This window comes from Hylaeus anthracinus, unplaced genomic scaffold, assembly GCF_026225885.1.
Source record: "Hylaeus anthracinus isolate JK02 unplaced genomic scaffold, UHH_iyHylAnth1.0_haploid 11989, whole genome shotgun sequence".
NCBI classification, from domain to species: domain Eukaryota; kingdom Metazoa; phylum Arthropoda; class Insecta; order Hymenoptera; family Colletidae; genus Hylaeus; species Hylaeus anthracinus.
Genome location: NW_026534337.1, coordinates 3,032,233 through 3,057,909, shown reverse-complemented (window position 1 = coordinate 3,057,909; position 25,677 = coordinate 3,032,233). Strand labels below are relative to the sequence as shown.

General features: G+C 32.6%; 1 protein-coding gene across 2 annotated transcripts in view; it reads left to right on the top strand.

Annotated features, from left to right (window-relative positions):
* Nucleotides 1-3,308: 3,308 nt before the first annotated feature.
* The window catches only part of LOC128888083 (class A basic helix-loop-helix protein 15-like), a 64,680-nt gene continuing 42,311 nt past the window's right edge, over nt 3,309-25,677 (top strand). The window contains exons 1-2 of one of the 2 annotated variants that reach the window (XM_054144716.1): nt 3,309-3,639; nt 9,541-10,022. The gene's annotated coding sequence lies outside the window, so the exon portion shown is untranslated. The other variant, XM_054144717.1, reaches the window with a different exon arrangement.

Here is a 25,677-nt window from a genome sequence, read left to right as displayed (position 1 = left end):
GGAATTATCTCAATATCGACTAGCTTATAAAACCATAATTTAATCTTAAGTGATAATTTGTTTACTCCTCGATAAACTTTGATATAAGCAAATATGATGTTTAATAGGGCACACAAATAATTCTTGAGGCAAAATTAATTTAGTACGTTTAAAAATATATTAATTACATTGAATGTAATTAAATACATTTTTAATATTTTTAATGTATCATCAATTGGATGTAAATAGGTACCCAGTCCAAGCACTTAGTCTTCATGGACCATTGTACTCGGGCCCATATGGGCGACATTAGATGCATCATATTTTCCAGAATTGCTGGAAAAGATATATAAAATTATATGGAAATTATTTCATAGTTGAAGTTTCATTTGTGTACGCACAACATTTCATCTGCACCAACGTAATATTAATGAGTTGAGAAAATTGATGTTCCGTCAATTTACAATGAAAGAAAAATAAATTGATATCTGTATTATTGTACAGGAAGAAAATGTAATGAAATTAATTCTTTATTAAACAGATTATCTGTATCGAAATTGATCTGTTTGAATATTCATTACAGCTTATATTCATTATTATATTCATTTAGAAATTATGTTCGTAAATGTAGCTCTTAACACTTGTCAGTTTAGCCACTCTAAATCACAAGATGTTCAGCAACAGATGTCGGAAGCCTTAAAAAGTAATTAATTATGTATAATAAAATATGACGAAAATCAAGAATGACAAAATTGTGTTTGCAGATTTATTACTTCACAACTGTACATAATGTAATCAAGACAAATTTCGACAAAATTTCTTTAACGGAGAAACACGATATCCTAATATTTAATTTAATTCTAATACCTCTGAATGTAGCAGAAAAATAATACATACTGAATGGCTTGTTCAAATATATTCATACTATCAATATGGGCACATGTATGGATGTGCTTAAAAGTGCTTATAATTCTTTGTAAATAAACAATTATAGTCATAACTCATTAATTATAATGGGATAGACTTTTGAAATTATATTTATTTTAATATAATTTTGGACCGTGTACAATCGCAGGTTCAATTTCAATATCTTTTATTCAATTTGATAAAACCATTGAGTAAAACGTTAAAACTATCTAATTAAATGTTAAATATTAAACATTAACAAAGGTGATTGGAGCGCGATACTTACCAGTACATCATGTTGAGTAATATTTGATAGAAATAAAAAGAAGTCAACTAAAATGACAAAAATGAAAATGAGTATAGGAAACGAGGTTTGACGATAAATATAAATTAATTATGCATAAACAAAATTAGAGAAAACGACAAAAAATAGGTTTTATGATAGATATACATAGACTAACCTAAGGTAACAAAATTAAGATATTATTAAATCGTGTACTCACTAAGAAAATAAAATAAAGTTTATGTATCTGTTTTACGTAAACTTTAATTTTTTTTAAGAATTGATTAAGACACTTTTGAAAATTTGGATATACAATACAACAAACATGCGTATGAAAAATCAAAAAACAACAAAATATAACTATCATTCTTCACGAACCTACTTTACTCAAAATCGAATCAGACCTTCAGATGAGGACACAAAACTTAAATATAAAGATTCACTGAAATCCACTTAGACGTTTAGATGCAATCGTCTACATATATACCGGTAGTACGTGAGAAAAATGAACCTCCAATCGTATTCATCGAGTTACTATTGACGCCTACGATCTACAAATAGTAGCCTTTATTGCTAGACGCACCGCTTTGTCTTGCAAATGGACAGACGTTAATAAAGGTCGACCAGACGCTCGGGTGCTTTTAACATAGTCGCTGAGGCACAATTCACGGGGGCGGCACTGAATTCATTCTTCTCGTGGGCCAACATGTGCGTGCGTACATCGAAGAAATAATTTACGATAAGTTTGACTAATCACAATCCGATCAGAGTCTTAAAACATGTGTTTCTCTCCAAAACAAATTAATCCAAACTAAATACCTAGTTGCAAAAAAATTATTCAATTTCTTAAAGACATCAATTTATTTTACCAAATTTTACACCCCCAACAACGTATACTATAATGACTGAATAAAAATTTGTAATATTTAATTTATAATTTAAAGCAGTCGTAATAACCTCTATTGTTGGAGCGTATTTAGATAAATGTATTTACAACAAAAATTTGACAAAATTTCTTATACGCTGGTATTGTACAAGATTTCGTATAAGGCAAAAGGTTCGTTCTTCTCGAGTACTGATGGTGCATACATAAAAACTTGTTTTAAGTAGTGAAAACGTACTCGAGGGTTAATAAGAGAAGTCTTATCGCAAAATAAATTTTAATAAATCTTTCCTCTATTATATTTTTTCTGATAGGTTAGAAAATAGAAATGTATAAATAATTTACGAGAACTCGAAACTTGATTTTCTCGTATAGGAACGTTATATAAAAAAGAATTTGTTTTGCACAATCACTTTCAACGTACAGTTACAATGTATTGGTTTTGGTAAATCGATAAGTAAAAATACCTACGCGAATGAATAATGAAAAATAAATAGTTGATTTTCTATCACAAAACCCATTTATTTGTCACATTGTGTGCCGAATTTATTCTTTTCGCGTACCAACGCTACATAGAGAAAAGTTTGTATTGAATAATCCACTTTATCAAGATGTCTCAAGACATATGTTCTTTTGTGAAAGTGTTTCTCCTAATAGTAATAGAAATACGTTTTGTTTGGTAGATTGGTAATTAGAAATGCACGAGTAATTAACGAAAACTTGAGCCATAATTTTTTTTTAACACAAAATCCCATTTATTTGTCACACTGCATGCCGGATTAATTCTTCTCACGTACCAACGCTACATAAGAAGAGTTTGTTTTGAATAGTCTACTAGATTAAGAGGTCTAAAGGCATACGTTTTTCTGTAAAACAATATCTCCCCTTTATTTCCATTCCAATGCATTTCTTTCCCGTGAATCGGTAAGGGAAAATGCACGAATAAATAACGAAAACTCGAAACTCGATTTTCCTCGACGAAATCCAATGTACCGGTCGCACTGTGCGGCACGGCGCGACGCGACGTCGCGGCAGCAGGTGGAAACGCTTCTGAGGCGGAGAGGCGACGAAGGTGGAAGTGGCGGAGCGCATCGAGAACTGGTTTGGAGCGGGAGCTCGCGCGTCGCGTCGCGTCGACTCGCGGCGCGGCTCGTCTCGGCTCGGCGCGGCGCGGCACGACGTAGTGGGGAACGCTCCGTTTCGCAGACACGCAGTGGGGGCAAGCTTGGCACCGACAAGTGATCGTTTACAGTTATAGTCAGTCCGGATCGGGCGCTCGGTCAGCCGAGACTACTTGTGCCAAGTGTTCCCCCAAAATTCGATCCCGATTTGTCGAGCCGGTATTAACGCAACGTGTCGTCTTTCCATGCGGCCCGTATCTACACGAGTATATTCGAGTGAAGTGTCTACTCCATCCCGAGAGTTCATCCCTCTCCGGCACCCTGTCTCTCGATCCCTCGTCCTCGACCACTGTTCCCCGTGTTCCCGTGTCGCCCTCGGTTGAGCCGCGAGTTTGATGCACGAGCACGGGCCACGGAGCCGCGAAACCCCGTGGAACTCGACGAAATCGAATCGAGCACAATTAACGGTATATACACGCGCATCGTTGGTGGAAAGCAGACGCAAGTTCGCGCCGGATGAAACGACAGCGCCGGGAATGTGGACGTCAAGCGGCATTCGTGGGTTCATTGTGCACGATTGATTGGATACGTGCGCGCATACATCGGCTTCGGCCTTCGTCGAATCGGAGCTTGGTGTCGGTCTTGCTCGGTTCCACGTAGGTAACGGTCGCGAGAGTCGTCTCGACGAATCGGTGTGTAACTTTCTTTTCGTATCTCCGCTTGGAAATCGTCAAATGTTCCTAGCGATATTGTTTTTCATTCGCGCAAACGGTAGCTCTTTAATGCAGTGAGGAATAGCATACAGTAACGAAAGAAGTGTGTACACAGGAAGAAAGAACATATGCGATGGTTCTAGGAAAAGTTAAGAACGAGATTGGGTCCTAAGAACACGATTATGTTGTTTGCTTCAAGAACAAGTAATCGTGCAAAGCTGACACAGAAACAATTTGTTCAATTCTGTTTGGGAATACTTACAATCCTCTCAGCTGCACCTTTCGATGATAGAGCATCGAGTACGAACCTTTGTATACAGTTTCACTTTAATATTTAATAAACAAGGTGGAACCTCGAGACTCGATTCCTTCTTCTCGACCATCGTTCTAAGTTACGGTTAAGAGGATTGTTCATTCTACCAAAGGAAATTGGACAAATATATATATATATATATAGAGCACAGAAAGAGTTACGATACAATGACGTGGAGTAGAAGCCTAGAATGTTGAGATACTGTATCGAATTGGAGTTGTATCCGCGACGGAGAGTACTCGAACTCGAGCGCGACCGTTTCTGACGGGTGCGATGAATGAACGAATGGACGGTATCGTTCCAGGAGCAGAGAGTTTGGTTTTCAATTTGTTTTGACTTTCGAATCGGAAGCCGCAAGAGAAGCAACGCTTCGCTGAGCGCAAGAACGCGCCCGAACGAATACGGTCACTCGTACGCGGATGTGACCTCGTAACACTCGACGAGGACTTCGAGACGATCACGATGGAAATGGGAAATGGAAACGAGACGGTCCGCTTCGCGCGGTGCGTTTCCGTCGCGTGCTGAATTCTTCGTTTCCTCGTCTTTCGCTTCTGGCGTCGAGCGCCTCGCTGACTCAACTTGTTGCATTCCACGCAGAAAACAGGAATTCCCGAACATCGAAACGCGTCTTTGACCTTAGAAAGCTTACCTATTCTTTTTCTTTTCTTTTTTATTAAGTTATTTCGCTGAAGTCGCATCAACTGCAAAGTTATCAGCGACCACGTTTTTGTTTACAATTCAATTGCAATTTATCCGATATGTCAGATTTTCTTAACACTATGGTTTCCGAACGGTTTCGCGTTATGTTGGAAAACATTAGTATGAATAAATCATTATTTGTATGAATAAGTCATTAACAAGTAGCATTAGTATGAATGAATTCGAGTATTTATGCATTTATGACAAGTGTAAATACACAAGAATGTGTACAAATAGTACTGTGCAAAAGTTGTAGGCCACTTACGGTACATTACATCTTTTACAATTTTATTGCTAAAGAAAGAGTACAAATTTTGATTTAGCTCACATATTTTATTTTACCAATATTATTATAGAATGTACCGTCCGAAATTTGATAAAAATAGTACAAATTCAAAGTAGAATTTAATATTTAGTATTCTTTTTATCTTCGTGACAGCATAGATTCTTCTCGAACAACTATCATATCATTTTTCAATTATTTCATTCGGAATATTTTCTCGTTATTAATATCTCAAACAATTCATCTGTATTTGTTGCCTTTCTTTTTCTTCGAGCTTTAAATGGGGACTTTTAGGTGAAAAAATCATAACTTGCAATAGTTCAGTTTCTTATAAGTCTATGACATAATTTTTTACAATTCTATTATATTTATACGTGTTACACTAGTATAAATAAAGTGCAATAGGATATACACATCATATTTAATGCAAGTATTCACATGGCGGCCTGAAACATTTGCACAGTACTGTAGATGTATACGATATAAAAAATAAAATAAACGTCACAACATTAAGAAGACACAGGATACTTCAATTTAAGCTTTTATTTTTCATCTGTGTATTTAAATACACGAATAATTCATATTTTCTAATTAGAAAATGAAAATTTAGTATTCTTCTCGCAATAACATATCATCAAAGTTAGTATTTTTTCTTTGTACGTGTTTGAAGATAATTGTCTAGTTGTGAAGAAACTTGACGAAATTCTCAAACCTCAAATTATCAACATTATAACGTATCACATGAACGTATACACAGGTCCAGTATTGATAATGACGAAATAAAACAAGAAATTGACAACCCATACGATTGTTCTAATTCGAGGAACATCAATTATGACGTTTATGAATGATTTAGAACGTATTATTTTATTTTTAAACGAACATACAGCCAGTGTAAGAAAGTATTCGTACAGCAACCAATTCAAAATAAATGGTTCCTGTACGAATACTTATTACACTGACTGTATATGTACACATGAAAATCCCATTGACTCACATCTGCGTCATTCAAAGCCAAAGTGTTAATATATTTTCTAATTTCAAGAATTCGTTTTCATTGTTAAAAGCTAACTTTATTCTATCTGAGTTTCAACTCTATTCGATCCTGCTCTATTTCATGACATTCTTCGATGATTTGTGCCAAGTGACAAGTTTATTACAAGAGTTGTGATTTTGTCACGGTGAAGCAGTGTGTTAGATTTGTGTGGCAATTTATTAATTTTGTTAGTGTCGCTTACAGTTTTCTGTTTGGATCGACTGGAATAGTATCCTTGGTTGATTTTTGGAGTTGGTGTAATTTCGTTGGTGTTACTTTGATTCCAGTTCTCTTTTGCTGTCTTCCTAATTAAATCTTTTGTCTCGTTAACTGTGTACACTATTTTTATACATGACCTATTCATTGTGAAAGCAGCGTGAGTTCATCTTTCTTATCTTCGAGATGTGACAGGTTTACATGTCAATCAGCGATAAATTGTGATCAAGGTTTTTGAAACAATTGCGGTGTACAGGTGTTGTGCGTGACAATAATTCTATTACGTCGTTACGGTTTCTTGACGTTGTGAATCACGGAACGTAAAGTTGTTATTTAGGAAACATAAGATCATTTGTGTTCATAGATTAACACAAAGTTTTTCTTATTTCGTTTAGCAATTGAATTGTTCTAAACGAAATGGTAAACGGAGATTAGTAGACTCGTGAGTGGGATTATCGGTGTCTTGATGTTATTCAAGACATTACCAGCTGAATCGTCTTCGATGATCGCTGGAAACGTTTTAAATCACGTTTTTATCATTACGGACCTGCCGGGCATTCGAAATGGTTACGCAACGATAACTAAAAATACTGGAATCTTCAGTTGCACGATTATTTCTTGGGTGCTGGAATAATAAGAAACTTTAACCGAGTCGGATAGGTCACTGTGTTTACTGACACGTAACGTATATTGGTTACCAGGTTTAGAATCCAATTCATATTTAATTATATTTAACATTTGTATTTGTCGCATCGCGGAAGAATACAAAATGTCGTCGATTTTCTAAACAAGCTCTCTGATCCTATTTTAAACCAATCTTAATTTCTTTGTGCTCATGCCTAGATAAAATTAACAGTGGTGCTTCCTTCTGGTGAACGTCTGTTTAACGAAAATATAATGAAATATAAAAACCGAGAGAAATGAAAGATATATTGCACATTGGTTTTACTGCTTGTATTATTCTATGGAAAAGTCGTTTTGAACATGAACTTAGTAACTAATGCCCTAATTTTAAAGTATAGACCATATAAAGAAAACACATAATAGGTACTGCAATTACAAAATAAATTGTCTTGGCATTTCTCGAGTATAGTCGTCTACATATATATACGTATAATTAAAAAGGATAAAAATGAGATAATGGCATACTAATGTAAAATATATTGTATAATTGAATTTACGGATCCTTAGGTGACTAAATCAAGACTTAAACAAATATTAAAAACGTGTAGACACTATCAAAAATACAAGGCGGAAACATTGAGTATAATTTATTCCTTTGTGCAATGAAAATCTTCAGGGCTCCTTCGAGATATAGAAGCTTAAAATAAATTAAGAAGTAGATATAGTCTACATCATACGTGTAAGAATAAATCGAGATAATCGGAAAAGACATTATTAATTAAGATAGTATATTAGTCACCCTTAATATTTTCTTATGCTGACTACCTGTCTCTTTAATTTGATCAAATGCAAGAATCGAAAACGTTTTAATAACGGACAATATCGATTTCTTAAACCGACTAAAGAATGTATTACTTTTTCTTTAACATAAACCACAACTTGTCTGAAACTGAAGTGTATGGAAAATAATAAATACTGTGAGCACGAAGGGGTTTTACTAAGCTCTAGTTCAACGCGCATAAATTTTTATCCGGGGCACCGTTTGCGCAAAAATATCTTCCGCGATCGTTACTGCCGAAAGCTTTCAAACAAAAGAAAAATAGATCCCGTTCGCTCGCTTCGGACGCGCATTCCTGAACGTCCGCGAAAGAAGGAACGGCGCAGAACCGGCAACCCAACGCCCTGAGATGGGCAACATGTTTGAACAGATAAAAATTTCAAGTAAAAAGTAATGAAACAAACTTAGAGTGGTTTCTTTAAATAAATCCATTTGAATCAGAATGACAAATATTAGAGGAGATGATCTTTTGTTGGTTACACAAGCAAGCACTCGAAATTTGTTTATTACGGATATATTGGAATTTCAACAAATACCATATGAGTGTAATAAAATTCCAGTGGTACAAACGTTAATAAAGCAAAGACAAAGAAATCAATAAAAGAATTTATTCCACCAAGAAAATGTAAAGATAACGAATTTTTCAAACGTTAAATCAAATTGAGACTCAATTACGTTATCAATCAGTATTGTGTCGAAAGATAATGTTTTGTTAGACAACGTAGAGCGTCTTAAACATTATCGAAACTTATATTCTATAAACAAAAAAATGTAAGTTGAACAATACAATAAAAGAAAAACAACTGTTTATCCTGTATATGTTCGATGATAATTACAATCTGATTCATGAGTCTCTGTTACTAATGCGATCTAGTCTCCTCAACTTTTCGTTTCTTTGTTGAGTGATTAAAGACGTTGAATTAAAAAAATTAAATAATAAAAATTCGATAAAGAAAGAAAACCTAAAAGCAAACGATAGAGTAGTCCTACACGCAAAAAATGTCACTACTTGATACACACTTCTACGTTCATGAACTGAATAATTGAAAATTACGCAAGAGAGTTTGCAACTAAGCGCTTCAAAAACTTAATAATAAAAACCACGTTACCATATACCTTAATTGACAATACGATACAGAAGTCCATTTAACCTCTTGAGGGACCAATTTTTCATGAATTTTTGTTTGAATTAATTGAAAGCACACAAACCCAAGCAATTTTTCTATGTAAATCGATTTTAACGTACAAATATGCTGTCTCACTTTAAAATGGTACCTTTTTTAACTCTAAAATGTATTGCGGTCGTAAGTAGTAGTAATTTTCATATAAAAGCAAACGTACACATATGTCAATGTCCTCCAAATATTAATGTGTGAAACAATTACTGGGACACGTGTGTCTCAGCACCCGTGAAAGGGTTATCTAAACGAGTAACTGTTAATCGATACAGCGTTTTTGTTCGTTGTTGGTCGAAGAGACTTCGGCCTATCTCTGACGTCTCGATCAAGAAAATGAAATAACCGATTTTTCTGTCGTTTCGTCCGCGCGCTGTACTTCCGCAGAAGCTTTTCATCGCGACGTCCGACGACGATGGTGTCCACGACTTTCTCCCCATCAACCGCGAATAATTTCCACGTGTTGTACAGATAGTGCCCTCCCCCCGGGAGTCGAAGGTAATTTCATCGGATGCCTGAGATCCAGCAGGGAGTTCGGAAGAGAAACACCGGAGCACCAGTTATCGATCGGCACCGACTGAGAGCAACGTACAGAAACCTTGTTCGAGGAGATTGCAGTGACGCCAGGGAACATTGTGTGTCGATCGAACCGACAAGGAAAGTGTCGTGTTTGCGAGGACTGTCACTGAAAGTAACCCGTAACGCAAGATTTTCGTGAAATAAAACGAACAGTGCGGATTGGAAAGTGTTATTTACGTTAAAAAGAGAGTACAACGAGCTTCGAGGATCAATAAAGAGTGGGAAACGGTTCTCGATCGAGCTGGATCAATTGATTTTCGGACGAAGAATCGTCGATCTCTCGAGTGTGTGTACGTGTAATGCGCCGATTTCTTCGATGGACGCGCGTCGAAGATAATCACACGTAACCTCACCCAGGACCGCCAACTTCTAAGGTAAACACGACACCTGTTTTTGTTCTTCGCTCTGTCCCACCTTCGATGCCCACGCGTTCCTGACCGAGCAGAAATACCGTGCACGCGTGCATTCACCTACGTTCGCGCAGCAATGCGCATTTTTGCATTGCCGCCACGCGGCAAAAAACGAGCGCCGCGAGCATGCGTCAGGATTTTCCGTTTCTTCGTGTAAATGACACACGGAATCACGACGTAGGCACAGCACACGATGTGTTATTTCAGGAATCCAGCATTACTAAATCAATACCATTGTGATTTTTATCATTTACACGTTATATATCATCAGTCACCTCAAACTACTCATATCATTTAATATTTAAATGTTTTATGGGCATTCGAATAACCACATATTCAAATGTTTATAGATACTCAAATCATTTAATATTTGGATGCTTAAACAGAGATACTCGATTAAATGTGCATTTAAGTATTTTAAAGGTCTTCGAATAATTGAATGTTCCAATATTTTATAGCTATGTGCATGTTTGAATATTCGAATACTTTATAGATACTCGAATACTTGTATATTCAAGTATTTTAAGGATCTTCGAAAAATTTGGTATTCGAATGTTGTATGGATTTTCGACTACTACAAATAAATGCCGAATATTTGAGTATTTGAATATTATTATTCGATTATACGTACGGTGTATCATATAAACGTACTATTTATATCATGTGTCATAAGTCACCGGTGACTAACAATGCATCATATAAAAATTTATATTACTATATTAAATATTAACTAGTTAGCTGTTTTGTTACAAATATTAATAATGATAATGATTGTCTTGTTTAAATTAGAAATATGAACGAACATCATTATTTAATATTTAACTTTATCGATATCGTTAAAATAGTACTCTCATCACACGAACGTTCCAAAGAGATAAGGGGAAAACCAATTATCGTCTTGTAACTCAAACATTAGAGAACAAACAATATAAGGATCAGATCAGCAATTCTGTTTTCGTAAAGAACAGAGTAGAAATTAAAATTGATAGCACAAATTTAAACAAATACATACAAATAAATTAAATATTATATCAAAAAATTAAAATTCAAAAAACGTATTTTATTTCATGTTGTCAATAAAATAAGGTGCTTTAAAAGTAAAGAAATCATTACTTTTCCAGGTTCTTAAACGTTTTAAGAACACAAATTACATACTTCAAATATATTCACACAACATTTCAGAGATAAACAAATTTCTTTAGTATCGTAATGGTGTTAGTTTTGTGCAAAATGTTGCACTTTCCAACATTTCTCAATTTAAAATTATTTGCTCTGTTGTCTTATAAATATTTACTCTCTCTGTCAGTCACTGGTCTGAGAGAATTTTTTATTTGACGTTAAGCTTTGATAAATTGATCTTACTGTTGACATAAGCTCACTTTTCAATTCATGATCAGTGGTTACAAATAATATGACTCATTTTTATATACCGCAATGTAAACGAAACTTTTATTACTAAACAATTGTGCCATTATATCTTTGCTCCATGTATTATATAAATAGAGTATCATTTCAGATCGCTTTTATTAATATTTTCTTCAGTTATGTTTAACGATTTAGGATATTGTATCAGTTTTAACGAGTAAATGGGAAAAGCATTCCAACGTCTCTAAATCTATTATCGCTTTATTTAACTAATTATTACTGTTTTTAAAAATTATCTTTTAAAGAAAAGTTGAACAATAATTGTCTGTTATAGGTATTCGTGTTAGTGTGTTTTTATTCAATAGGTATTGATGCATTAATTTATATATGTAGATCTGTGTTCTAAAATTCTCGAAATTGTGAAAAATATTTGTCGAAATTCAGGAATCCCGAAGTACTTGAAAATTGTTTTCTTTGGAAACAGGAATTTGTTGACAAATGTGAAAAATTCTTGAGAGTGGATTCTCAAGCATAGTCATTAGTTATGCGACGTGGAATGTGAGAGATAGCAAAATATCAGGTCGTAACAAATTTGCGCTCGAAACAAATGACTCAGTATATTTGTTTAAAGGCATATATAATTCTTTTAGCTTTTCAGCGCATCCGAAACCTACGTTTTCGCATTTTATGAGAGGTACATTTACATATATGCTATTATATGTAGAGAATACAATGAAAACATCTTCTATTATACAATTATTCTTGTTTTCGACAGTTTTGTCAATGACACCAAACGAAGCAAAGCAACGTTTATTCTAATTTTAGTATAAGCCAATTAAGAGTAATTTTGACAAAATTGTGTTTAAGATAGTTACGACCACAAAATGATAAGATGTATTCATTTTTCAACAATTCACCGTTCACCTCTTTGTATGTATTTTTGTATTTTATATTTCTGTAACTTGTATAGACTATATAAATTTTTATAAAATAATTTCATCTATTTAATTAATAGATAAATGTTCTTAAATCAGGTAATAGTAGTTTAGAGCTGTAAAACATAATGCAAATACGTTTATTTTGATAGCCGTGTTTTATTCTTTATTTCGTTACTTTATTTCAATACTACTTTTATAAAGTAACGTATGATGATAATGTATCATATTATACTATAGTTACTGTAGTGAATAAGACAAGAGGGACTCGAAATGTGTGCATTAGTATATATCTACACATATTTAAATCGAATGAAGCACATACTCTTAAATACCTCGAAACAAGAAAGTTTGGTCTTACACCACTTTCAAATGAAACGACTCAAATGGTGATTCGTGGGTGCGAGGTTGAGAGAATACGACCAACGTGAAAGTAGTTCTCAGTTATAATGTTACTTACGTTCTTCCCAGTGTGTTTTGTCTCTATGTAGTCGAGCGTTATCGCAACGAAAGAGAACTCCTTTATAATCACTTTTGATAATCGTTTGTCCAGTACAGCTGCATTTATCAAGTTGTTAGCTGTAGATGTCAACCAGAGGTGGGAAAAACTCTTATCTAGATACAAATTTCGGATAACGATTAAAAAGATAAATCTTTTTGCCTCCGTTAGCACTTGAGTTCAAACTAAATCTTTAATTACGAAATGAAATACAATAGACTTCCCTATAACGCGGTTAATTATTAAGCATTGCATGGATTCGCGTTGTAAGAAATTTTACTATGCGAGATATACTTTCGCACAATATAAAATAATGTGTTTGGAATGATCGTCGATCCAACTTTTAAAAGAAAGTAGCATATTGACGCTGTTAATTAAACAGAAAACATATTAATAATGCACATACAAAATCTGTTTAAATTTAAACAAAAATAAGTGATTACATAAATTTATTATACATAGTTTTGGAATAATTGGAAAGATTGAAAAATACTTCTGTAGTAAGTCCAAGTTGTCCACCATTACATTTCAACGTTTTCATTTTGACGGAATTGAGCATTTATTATCACACGTTGCATCAGTTTCACTTACAACTTCAACCTTTCAAACACGAGAAATGAATTCCTGTGCTTTATTGTTTGGCGCGTTATACAAAAACAATAGTCGCGATATCTCGGGTGCGTTACAGGAATTTGCGTTGTGGGAATCCGCGTCGTACGGGAGTGTACTGTGTTCCACAAAGAAATTATTAATCGAATAAAATGTTACCCATGTCTGATGTCAACTAGGATAATTCGTTTCCACTTTAAAAATTCAAAATGAATTGCAAACTCCTGGACGAAATATTGTCGTGCCTACTTCCTTCTACGTTTAAAATTGAATTTCAAATTCCGGGCGGTAACACGATCGAAAGGCTGATGATAGTTCTGAGGACCTACAACGCAAGTATTCATCTACTGAATACAGTTAGTCGCGGAGAATTTCTGCTAAACCCGTTTCCCTAATTTTTACGCATTTCCAATTTCGGGTACAGTCAGATAGATAAATCAGATATATAACACAACCAAGAGTTTTTGTAAACATAAATAAACATATGATAATTGTATTCACATAATGTGTCCACCAATTTTTTCCTCTAAATGAGTTTAAAACATTGAATTTTAATGCATTGTAATAGAATCTTCAACATTATATTCTTCTATATGAGTATTTTCTTTTTTTTTTACATTTTTATCTTTGACATTATGATTTATACGTAAGTTGACTTTACATTTTTCACAAATTTAACTCTATTTTTGGCACTTGTATGAAGCAAAGAAGACGTAATTTTATCCTCAACTACAACAAACTTTCTGAGCTCTGAAACAAACACGTATTGGAACCAACTTTGTAAGAAAATTTCAACGATAAACCGAAGATCCAAAACTTAGTATTATTCATGAAGGATACAAGACAATTTAACATCATTTAGATTATATTGTTTTTTGCCGACTTAACAGTAAACAGTCATCACTATTAACCACATAAGTACAGTTGATGCGACGTTAAACTTTTATGGAAAGAGTTAAGGGAGAAATGCGAGTCGTATTGGGTCAGACGTTTTGATCAGCCTTCGTAAGGTCTGAGCCTAACCCAGAATGACTCATTCTACTTACGCGTAGTACCACATTCCCTTTAACTCAGGATTAATCTATCCTCCTTCCAACAGTGTAATGCTTGTAAAGAACGCAGATCATTTTAATAGATGTTTCGTATGTTACAAATTTTTCTACTCAATAGTTGATTAATCTTCAATAGAGCTCTGAACAATAACACTTCTCGGATCCTCACTATGCGACTTTAACAATGACCATTAATTTTCATTTAGCTATAGCGTTAAAAATTATACTATAATTCAAATTCAAAATCCAAACTAAACATTTATATTTTATTAACGCGTAAGAATGTTAGAAGCTGTAGATTTTACTTTTATGTTATATATTTATAAAATGCAAAGACAATTGATCTAAGATAAATAATTAGAATTGTTCTATCACTATTATATAGGATTTGAAATTCTGTATAATGAAGGATTTTCCAAAAGGGGCTTTAGAATTTTATCTTTTAAGAAGAAAATACTATTATCAACGTAGTTGCGGATAACACTTGAACAACGTCTTGCCAATAATTGTAGTTATATAAACTTTTACTTAATACAACAAAATTTTTAATTTAATATTTTTATACCATTTATAAATTTTACATACCAGTTATGTTTTATCAAAAAATAAAACTCTAAAACTACTATGGGAAAATTCTTTATATTTAAATTGTTCACTACTAAGTAAGAAAACAAATTAAATGATTTAATAAATTATATACATTTTTCGGTAATATTGCTAAATATAGTGTCTTTTAATGTTTTACATAGAGCCTGTTTCACCTCTGCTATAATGCGGCATTTACGCCATCTTGCATACGTGTACGTAAACGCTGTACACACATGATATATCCTATTCTATGGAAACGAGGCAAGAAACGACATTATTTATGGGATGACGCGATAGTTTGTTCGCTGGTCGATCGGTTTCACTTTCGCGATCAGAACAGTGTCAGAATTATTTGCGATTCCCGTATTCGCCGTGGTGTAATAATGAAATATAAAACTAAGATTACTGTATCTGTGCTGTAGATTACGCGGGTTCGCGATAAGTCGTTCAGTCGAAGGTTATCATCCGGCTGGTAATTACTATCGGGAGCCGTTCAATCACTCATTAACCGTCTCGTAAACCGTTGCACGGACCAGCCTGCCGTGGTTCTTTCTAAAATTAAGCGTGGCGAACTTTAGTTTAGCCCGTGCTTAGGGAACACTCACTGCTTGAACTGGGACTATTCGTATAATTTAATATCCGAATGTTTTATAACTATTTGAATAATTTAATCATTCGAATTGTTTACTTATATTCTAATAATTGAATTTTACAATAAAATATTTTATAAATATTTAATACCTGAATATTTTACAGGTATTCAAATAATAAAATATTCGAATACTTTGTAGATATTTGAATAATTCAATATTCAAATATTCACAGGTATTCGAATAATTGAATATTCGAATATGTTATGGGGGTCCGAATAATTGTATGTTTAAATAGTGCAACAGAGTGGTAAAAGATGAAAGTAGGTTAAATGTCTCTTTAAGCTTTTAAGAGGCGACGAAGTCCTACCAAATGCAAAAAGATTCAATCCGATTGATCAATTCGTTTCGGAATAAGAAGTAATACAAAATTTTTCGGATTTTTGCAAAAAAAAAACGGGTAAAAAATGAGAAATCCCAAAATTTTTTTTGTAATGGGACCACCCCGGAGACATGCTCTACAAGATACAACAGGTTTCATCCCGATTGGTCAAGTTGTCGCTGTGCGTAATCGGGTAACATACATAAACAAAAAAATATACATGTCGAATTGAGAAATCTCTTCCTTTTCGAAGTCGGTTAAATATCTTAAGGGGTCACACCACTTTGTCCACTCGAATATTCAGGCTTTTTCAAGAATTTTTATTAAAGCAATAACAGGATTTTATTTACATTCAAGTACATTTATTATGTATCGTATAAGTATTCAACTCGAAAACTATTTTCAATATTTTTAATTTTTATAAAAATGGCGACTTGGCAGACGTTTTAATGGAGCGTCACAAAAATAAATGGTTTTACGGTGGGCACGATAACTCAAAGCAGATTCAAGCTAGAACAATGAAACAAAATTAATTAGTTTCCTTAGTCCAAAAGGATTCCATTAAAAAATTTCACCGTAATCTTCACAGGGCTTCTAAAGGGCATCTCAAGATCAAATAGATTTCTGCATTATGTATGCCCCGTGGTATCCTAAAACATTTGTCTGAATCATTTTTCTGCATATTTCATATTTTTCGAGATATTTAGCTGTAAGCACTTAAAACAAACTTCAAGCAAGAAAAAAGAATTCGGTTGTTTGAAACGACCAAAATGTAATCCCTTAAAGATTATCGAAAAATTTACTATTGGAATATTTCATTAATATTCGAATACTATGAATAACTGACGAATATTTCAGTATTTAAATATCACTATTCAAATACATTTCGACTATAAATAGTTCAACAATTAAACTCAATGTTAAGATCCTTCAATAGCGTACATTAAATCAGAATAAACTTTATTAAATAATTAAATCGGGAAAACGTCAGTTGTTCTGTAAGTACTACAATATTAATACAGCGCAAAAATTAGCTTATTATTAACATTCCTAAAATATTTAAGTCAGAATTATATTATCCTTCCGAGATGTATTTCAAATCCCCAAGTGGATACTTAAATATAGAAATGTTTCCTTCCGCGGAGAAACGAGCTTACATTTTAAATATTTCTGCTGCTTCCTCGATCCGTAGTGTCTCTTTTCAGTTGAAAACACAGCGATTGCGAAAAGAAGCTACTTGTAGCAAAACATAAAGGGTTTTTCCTTAACTAAACTAAAATGAGGTATAGATTATGACAATAAAACAGCTCAAATGCAAAAAAGTTTACAATTAGGTAAAGTAATCTTTATACAACTTATTTTTTCAATTATGTTTTACAATTAGTAACGACCATCGTCGTTTTTCGGTATTCGAAGTTTCGAAAAATCTTTTGCGCTGCGTCGTCGTCGTGGCCCGTAACTCACTCAACTTTCTCCGACTCGGTTAGACGACCGTAGGAATTTATAACGGGTGCTAAAACGCCAAGAAAAGAATATACAATCCTCGCTATATAACGTCTGAATTTTTTTTAACGCGGAACTGAGTTATTTAGCGAAACGTCGTGTTGTTGAACGAGTTCTCTTCAATTTTCGAAATGTAAATCGACTTCCTCCATCACATTCAAAAACGGGTAAACTTCTTCTCTGAATGAAAATGTTGAATAACGATTAAAAAATAAACAACTTATTATCCGGTGCTGTTTGAAATCGTCAAATTCAATATTTCACAGTGAACGAGTGTAAATATAATTTTCGCTCGAACGAACGTAGCAAATAAATCGTTATACGTTGTTTATTTTCGTTATGTATTCAATAAAATTCTACCTGCCCCTACTTTATTTACGTGTTTTGATCCCATGCTAGCGTTTGGCTCTATGCAGTATATTCAAATTCGTGGAATATTGAATTTACTGAGTTCGATAAATGGTGATATTCTAGTGCACTCGTCAATTATTAACAATTTGAATAAATATTTTCCAATAAAGTACGATTGTTTATTAATTTTCAAAACATTCTCGACCCTGTTACATGTGCTCTTTTGCGATAAATTCTATAATTTTATCAGAAAAACATTCTCAAAGTAATAAATAGAAAGTACGGAAGTGAATACTTCACAGTACAGTGTTTATCAACATAAAGAGCATATGATTAGGCACAAATTGTTGAAAACATCCATATGAATTACAATTTTATCTACTATTTAGCATTTACATATTATTAATTTATTAAATCTATTTATATAACTAAGGCTACCAATGGAAAAAAGTAATTATTGTTTGTGCTAGCTATAAGTGTAAGTTACTTTCTTACTTTTATTAAATTATGCAATCATATTGAAAATGCATCCATGTTCAAGGTCATCATTTCAAACACTTGTTGTAGCAATAAGAACGCAAATAAGAAAATTAATGAAATATTTGTAGAGTGCCTTGAAACAATTTATTTTCTATTAGCCTGTACAACCTTGAATGGCCTTCAACTATAGGTCATCGTATTCGTCTTGAGACGCTCTATCAGAATGTGTGTAAAAAACTATACCATTGCATTTAAAAAACAGAGTCGACCTTCATATCTCCTCTACGCTTCCACCGATAAGAAAGTTACTGGCACCACGTTACGTGCCCCTCGAAATCAAACATCACTTCTTTTCGACACTTTTTCCTCTATTGTTAAGAGTAAGCGAATTATTCAGGTGGCCTGTTTTAAATACTTCACTCTGTATACATATTACAGCATGGAGTGAAGGAAAAAATAAACATTAATGTAAATAAGTACAAGGAATAATTTGCCTATTACAAAGATAAAATACAGCTGTATGGGATCATTAGCTTGGTCTTAAAACCAATACAAAGGAAACCACAATCACATGATATACGAAAAAGATAGGAATAAAATACAAAAGTAAAAAAATAGGAATATATATATATATATATATATATATATATATATATATGTTATACAATATATTCTTATTAATGTCAGCGTATACAGTGGGTGTAGAATGTATTCTAACACCGATCAATTTCCCAAAAAACTTTTGTGTGAAATTGTAGTTTCTTAACTTCTTTTTTTATAATCAATGATATTTTACATATTCTCGGAAGTCTCTAAGATAGATATAGTCCAAACAACATTTACTAGTTAATATAATTTGTGAAATTAACAAAAAAATTGCGAAAAGTGTATAAAAGTATAGAAGCAATAAGTATTTGTACGATTCTTACGACGAACCATTTACAGCAGAGTTTGTAACGTAAACACATTAGTTTATTGCTCCGTGCGAATTAGAAAACATCAAATTTCCAGGAAAGTACTTTTAAACAGTTGTGCGAATACTTATTGCTTCAATATTTCTATCGATTAATTGTTTTTTTCTTGTTAATTTCGCAACTTACATAAATAGCTATTTTTTTTGTAATCTATCTATTCTAGAGATTTCCTAGAACATATAGAATGTCATTGTTTATAAAAAATAAGGTTAATAAATTACAATTTTACCCAGTTTTTTTGAAAATTGATCGATGTACGAATACTTTCTACACCCATTGTAACTGTATTTTATCTTTGTAACAGACAAATTCTCATTTCTACTTATTTACATTAATATTCTATTTCTCTTCACTCAGTTTTGAATTTTTTAATACATACAATCTTGAGATAATAGAGACATATGACTATTGTTATTATTCTTGTGAAATTCTTCGTATGATGAAATTTAAGTTAAGTTAAGTTAAAACATTACGCTTCACGAGAAATATTTACCCTACCATTTACAGCTTTATTACACGCATGTTTCTACTGTTATTATAAAATTTCTCGCTCGTAAAATGTATTGACACGTTCATACACAGTACTTTAAAAAACACCGCATAGTGTTTTTCCTACCTCGCGTTGCTATCATCGCGAATGTATGTAGGAGGAAAAAGAAAAACGTCTTGTTTAGAACGGCGTTATCGTTTTTTTCATGGAATTGTTATCGTTATCGCAAAAACACAGCTGTTTGTACAATCGAAAGCAACTAGGTAGTGCGTAAGAGAATAGTAAGTCAAACAGGTTCTCGGTGTGTAGTACGATGAGGTTTGTGTGGACTGTCGATATAGGGACACGGGTAACCCATTAAAATGAACACGGGAAAGGACTTTTGGCCTAAATTACAGAAACCGGTGCAGCGATATGCTGTATACAAAATATTCACTAAGACGACGCGTGCTTAAAATTAAATATTCGAATCCGCGGTATTTAATGGTCTAATTTATTATTTGCCCAAATACTTTTATCTTCTACACACACATACACCACAACGAACAATTATTTTAACGAATTAAAGGATGCTTATTTTGTAATTTGAAACTAACTATTATTCGTTATTTATCTTTCGATTTGTTGTTTTGTTTGTTTTATGCGTTAATATTATTGCAACATATATTCATTTTAAGAAAATTCAACTGTAACATTTATATATTCTGAGGATGACTTTGGAACAAATATTTGAAATGTAAATTATGAATAATGGTTTGTTTGAGATTATAAAATTAGAATCTATACACTCAATCTAACTTATGAACAATTATTTTACAGAATACTACAAGTCTGTAAGATTACGTTAAACAGTTTTAATAATATAATTGATGACGATAATTTTTCGTTTGAGTATCTCCAGTTTCAGATCTGTAAGATGTATAATACTAGATAGGTAGATATGTTAGAAAATATGTTTATCTTAATTAATATCAAAGATAACAAAACTGCTGCTTCTTAGATAACTAAAGATTAGTGTCCTGTAGGAGACATAAGCTGCTAAATATTTGATAAAAGATAATTACCTAGCCTGCAACATTACATACAGTCACTCCCATAAGTATTCGTACTTTCTATGTCTGTTGACAAAATTTGTTTAAATTAAATGACAGATTTGATGTCACCAACTAAATATTTAATTATATATGTACGTGAATAAGCTTGTACATATATAAGTATTGTACAAAATTTATTTGAAATCATCAAACTTATCATTAAATTTAAACTTTTTTCGTTAGATATAGAAAGCACTAATATTTATGGAACAGTCTGTATGTTAAAGTACGAAGTAAAGTGTTGAAGGTCTGTGGGAGAGTAGATAATCAACTTTTCTAATAAAACAGACATTCTCTTTCTAATTAAATGAAAGTCGTCTTTCATAATTATCAAGAAATTATTGATCTATCGACTTATTGAAGTTTTATCCCATCTTCTATTAATTTTCTATTAACTTAACTTAGTTTGCAACGAAATGACTGTAAAAAGTAACAACTCTATCTTGATACAGAAATTTTACGATATGTTCGTTGGAAACTACCGTATCTAACATCCTCGTTCGTCAATTTATTTCATTTGTAAAACAAAGTATTTGCTTTACACAATAACGGTATATATCGGGATTTTAATAATTACGATGATACTTATCAACAATGTATAATAATATTTATTTATTTGTTTTTATTGTTAACATAACGTAGCATCATCTAAACGTAGAATATCTTATTTCAAATTGTGACTTCAAGTTCTGAGTAAAAAAATAAATATTAAACGTAACATGTTTCACAACAAAAATATGCTACATTAATGTCAAACTATTTACAATATTTTTGACAGATTAAACAGAAATCAAGTTTGATTTTGTGAAATATGTATATTATTGTAACCGTTTATTGCATGCATTTTATTCCATCTTTTAAATTAAATACTATTTCTTAAATGGTTATACTTCTATTGATTAATGACTATTTCAACCAAATAGTAAGTAGTTAAAGTCGACAGAGCTATTAAATGTTCTTATTAATAAACATTATGCCCAATGCCAGCAAAGCTACTTTAACACACTTTAAAAAAGTTATTTGTATTGTATTCTCAGTCGGGTACATTATGCAATTGTATGTTATGAAATTTATTATTATGTATTAAAAAATAACAGTAAAATGCATGTAACAACGTACAGCAGACCTGAAGAGGTAAAGATACTTTCGCATAAATTTAGAAGCTGACTAACTAAGTTACCGAAATATGTACAAGTGCTTTCCCATTTCTCTAGCAGAAACACAGACATAATAACCATAAATCAAACTTAATGGAGTTAGCTCATTCATGATATTAACAACTTCATACGGTTTAATGGTTGCACGAGTCGACTTTCTCTCGTCGTTTCCCTTGATTCTAACGTTTGTGACTCGACAACAAGTGCGACGCGTCTTCGCTCGCATTATCGGCTCTTCGCCATAACGCGTGAGCGTATCAGCACGAATTTACACGAAAAGCAAAAGAAGAGGAGCAACTGTCGCGAACCGCGGTCTATTTTGTCGTCCTGTGTCTGCGCGCTATTCATTAATGGCAATTAACTCCGACGTGCTTTAGCAACAGCGCTGATTGCATAAAGGACTGGACTGACTTTAAAATACTTCTGTCTTGTGTCGTAGTTCAGTCATTCTGGACTAAATACCAAGACATAATTAAATAGTTTCATTATATTGTTCTTGGGCACATTCTTTTATCAAACCGTTACAAATTATATTATGTGTAAAATATTCCACGGTTATCGTTGTACGTAAAATCGTTGATAATTGCAGCAAGTGTAAAATAAAGAAAGAATTTTCCGTCGATATGTTAAACACTGTTAACCTTACACCACGCATAGTTATTACTATACTGTGGATGCTTATGCACACAAGATTTGCAAAAGCGTACTTTTTGTACAAGTATAATATGGACTTAAACATAAGTGTACACATATGCACGAAAATTAAGTAAAATGGATATGTAAGTGATTAGTTAAATTTAAAATTGACCATATATATCTATTTTTTAATTTATCATGTATGTAGATTTTAATATTTATTAGATATAATAACAATGATTAAAATGCTGTTGACTTAATGGAATTATATTTACAATATCCAGATATTTTATAAATCCGTACAAATTAATTATATGGTCAATCATGAATTTGTATAATTAAATACCTATTTTTTATTGGGCAATTTGTTTTATTTAATAATTATATATAATAAAAAATATACAGTGTACAATATATAATATACATAGGTATACGTGATGTAACGACACGTAATGTTGATAACAATTAATGAACAATGGATGGAGATTGATGATGTTCGATGATGTTTGATGGCGATTGATAAAGATCAATCACGATTGAAGACGACGTCAAAGATTAAGCATAACGATGACGATGATCTATGCACATTTTGCATATACCTTGTATGTTTGCATATATTCTCCATACAGTCTGCGTAAAAATGCATATTCATATATCAAATAATTGTGTAGCAAATACACACTTTTACAATCATTACCTAAAATTAAAGACAGTAAGATTTTCTACGAAAAGAAGGTTAATCCGCTGTGTTTGTATACTTAGTAAACTACACGTAGCAAGACGGGAAAACATTAAAGTTTACTTTATTAAAATATTAATACATTTCTATTTACTACATAGTTCTTGAAAAATTTCAAGCATTAACTGAAATAATTACAAAATTCGTTGGAAAATATTTTTGTACAAATTCATGGTCATGTAGAATAAAGATTAATATTCAACCGTCAGCGTTGTCCTCAACGTTTTCATATCATGTCACGTGTAAACTATGGAATATGCAAAATAAAATTTAATCTTTTTGTAGGAAATTTCCTTATCTTTCTTTTCGATAATATCCATTTTTACAGTAAATTCAATAATTTTAAAGATATCCGTGAAAACCTGATCGTTAAACCTGTTAAAGGTTGTCAAACATTTTCTGTAGAGCGATAACTGTGAAATATTTTTAACCATTGAATAATAGGACATGAAAAACATTTTTATAATTACGATTAAAGTGACTGAACTACAGAAAGAGCTGTGTAAAATACGTATTTTAAATAATAAACAGTAAATAAATATTTTATTTCGGATCATGCATCTATTTTTTAAAATAAAATATTTTATTTCGGATCATGCACGTATTTTTATAGATAAAATATTTTATTTGTTATAAAAAATGTTCAAGATAATAGTTCAAGTAATATTTTATTTAAGAAACACTAAAAATATTTGTGGCATAGTTCGGAATATTTTATTTATTTAATTTATTATCAGCAGATAGAATATTTTTATTTTACTAAATTACAGTGTAAAATATATTTATTTTGGTAATTTAAAACGAACGAAGTACATTTTCTCTACATTATAAATATACATTCAATGTAGTTCTTCAATGAATACTTCTATTAAGAATCTTCAATAAGAATCTTCCTAAAATGAGTGATGGAAAGAGATATTCTTCAATCGCAAGAAATAGTTTCTCCATCTGTGTATCATATTTACACAGTTTATTCTCAGGTTAAGAACTATGGAAAGTATTCAATTTTATGCTTTATATTATTGAAATGAAACATATTTTATTTTATGTGTTAAATTATCAAAATAAAATATTTATTTTCATGCTTTAACTATAGATTACCAAAATAAATCATTTTATTTTACGTTTTACATTATCAAAATAAAATATTTTATTTATTGAAATTTTATATCCCATTTGAAATGCTATTTTAATGGAATTCTGAAGAATCTATTATTTAAAATAGTATGTAAAATATTTTCTCTACAAATATTACCCACCTCTGACTACAAAGTAAATAATAACAGCGAACATCTGGCTTAAAGTCAGGAAACCGCATAATCTGATAACATCATTTTTGTTCTGCTTCCATAAAACCATTTGTCGAATCGCAATGGGAAAGGAAGCGTGCGCTAAGTTTACGGAAACTGGGAATTTATGCCGCTCCACGCTTGTCCGCTTTCACGAACGACTGCTCGCAACGAATGAAATTCACTTGGATGCTTGCAGAATTTCGTGGCCATGGCGAAACTGACTAAACTTTGTCACACGTTTCATGAACATTGCTCGAACGTAGAAGTTCTTTTTTAATGTCGAATTAAAAACAGAGTAGTACTAGTGTAAAATAGAAAAGATGTTTGATCTAAAAACAAGTAAACCAATATTGTAGGCTAAAATAAGCCATTATATCAGTAAACAGTATATTTTATAACTAGCATTCCCCGTCGCGGCTTCGTCCGCGTATCATATCGTAGAATCTGGATTTATTGTAATGTGTAGAGCCCACACGAGCGAAAACTTCCCTGTGTCCCTGCAAATGTACCGTTAGCACCCCCCACGAACCGATAGGAAGCTCCTAAAACCGTATAAATACGGGCCCGTTTTCCTCCAAGGGTCTCTGGTTTTATTAAAAACTCTGTGACCATCGCCGACGGCATAAGGCTCCTACGCGGAATAGCCCCAACCGATCGGTCTTGTGCCACCCTGCAAATAGTATACCTGACGCCGAGTTAGGTCTAGCGAGGCGTCAAGTTTGACCTGTGATAGTTGGCCGAGGCAGAGGCTCCTACGCGGAATAGCCAAACCTGGTCGATCTATTGCACCGAAAACTGAGATACTTCGTGACAGCCTAGCCCTCCACTCAACGAGTGGCGTAGAGGATCTCTCACGCCACAAATGTGATATATTATAGAACTT